Below are 2,325 nucleotides of genomic sequence, written 5' to 3' on the forward strand. Positions count from 1 at the left end.
TGCTCATGAGGAGCTTGTACATAGAACAAGAGGCAGTAGTTTAAAGAGAACAAAGGGATATTAAATGGTTTAAAATCATGGAAGGTTTGCACCAGGGTTATATTCTTTCACCATATTTATTCAACCTGTATCCTGAGCAAATAATCTGAGTAGCTAGATTATATGAAGAATAACATGGCATCAGGATGGAAGGAAGACTCATTAGCAACCTACAGATGATACAAATTTGCCTGCTGAAAGAGAAGATTACTTAAAATAGTTACCAATGAACATTAAGACCACAGTCTTCAGTATTGGTCGCATTTCAATATAAAGAAAACAGAAATCCTGTTCATGGTTAATGGAGAAAATATTGAAGTTACCAAAGACTTCAGTTTGCTTGGCTTCACCATCTCCACTCATGAAGGCAGCAGTCAATAAATCAAACGATGCATTGCATTAGCCATATCTGCTGTACAAGACCTCTTTAAAGTATGTCATAAAGTATGTGAAGAGTAAAGATATAAGTTTCAGGACTAAGGTGCTCCTGACTCCAGCCATGATATTTTCAATATTCTCATATGAATGTGAAAATTGGACAATGAATAAGAAAGATCATAGAAGAACATATGCATTTGAGTTATGGTGTTGGAGAAGAATATTAAAAATATCATGGACTACCAGAAGAACAAAAAAAATCTGTATTGGAAGAAGTAAAACCAGAATGCTTCTTAGAAGCCATGATGTCCAGCCTTCATCTCTCATGCTTTGGACATATTTTTAGGAGGGACCAGTCCCTGGAGAAGGGTGTCATGCTTGGTGAAATGGAGGGACAGGGAAAAGAGACCCCCGATGAGCTGGATTGGCACAATGGTAACAACAATGGGTTCAAACGTAGCAAGGATGGCGCAGGACTGTGTGATGTTTTGTTCTGTTTTACATGGGGATGATCTGAGTCAGAACCAACATGACAACATTTAAGAAAAGCAGGAGGAAATTTCTGCCTTTATAAAATAACAAATTCCAAATGTTCTAAGGGAAGGAGTCCTTTTCTTTTGTAAGGCCAAAATTTTTAGTTGAGAGCATACAAAATGTTGAGAAAATACAAAAAGTTGAGAACATACATAAGGATGATTTAACATGAAATACAGAATGTAAGAAAAAACAGCAGTTCAGGACTTATTAATAGATATCTTGTGATGTACTATAATTTGCTTTTTTCTTCACTCAAGTGAGAATTACACATTTAGAGTCCAATGACAATTTGAAATATTAAATTGAACTTGATTTGATTCAATTAAACAAATAGTGACCTTTCATCTTTCAGGAAATTTTTCATTACATGTGAATAATATAGTAATCATGATAGACATAGCTCTTATGCTCACCACTAGAGATGATTTAACATTATTTCTGGAGGTCAAAAAGTGAAATCAAGAATATTCCTTGTCCTTCTTTTGTCATGTTTTTATTTCATAACTTCCAATAGAGAAGTCATTACAACAAGTGAGGAAATTTCTATAACTTATCAGACCCAGATCATTTGCCCATGCCCGACATCAGTTGTTGGCATCAATGCCACACAGACTCCCATGGGCAGAGCATGTGCAAAGCATAGTTTCTAAAGGATGACATCATGGTTGTCTCCAGGAACAGGAATGCTCTGAGGCAGATGCACAATATGTCATATATATTCCAAGTCTTTTATAGTTGTTCAGGAATGTTCTTTCCATGCACAACATTTAGATAAGTCAACTGTCCAATAAATAATTAGAAATTCACCTATACTACCTCCAGAAGAAAACAACGAAGAGTCTTGTCCAGTCTTCTCCAGGTCCATATGTAGAAAGATTATCAATTTTTTCATTCAGGTCCAGAAGGAACTAAATCATCACCCTCCAGTAATCTGTCGATAAAAGACAAACTTTACAAACTCTCAAACATCCAGAACACAATATTGCAGCAGAACAGAAATACAAGTTGCGTTAGACAAAGGCAAAAGAAGAAAGAATCGCAATGATCTTTATAGTTGTTGTTGTTGTTAGGTGCCATAGAGTCATAGCGACCTTATGAACAGCAGAATGAAACACTGCCCAGTCCTGGGCCAACCTCACTACTGTTTCCAAGCTTGAGTCCATCAATGCTGCCACTTGGTCAATCCATCTCGTTGGGGGTCTTCCTCTTTTTCTCTTACCCTCCACCTTACCAAACGTGATATCCTTCTTCAGTGACTGGTCCTTCTTGACAATATATTCTAAGTATGAGAGACGAAGTTTGGCCATCTTGGCCTCCAAGGAGCACTCTGACTGCACTTCTTCCAAAATGGATCTATTGGTTCTTTTGGCA

The sequence above is a fragment of the Chrysochloris asiatica genome, unplaced genomic scaffold (assembly GCF_000296735.1).
Source record: "Chrysochloris asiatica unplaced genomic scaffold, ChrAsi1.0 scaffold00240, whole genome shotgun sequence".
NCBI classification, from domain to species: Eukaryota; Metazoa; Chordata; class Mammalia; order Afrosoricida; family Chrysochloridae; genus Chrysochloris; species Chrysochloris asiatica.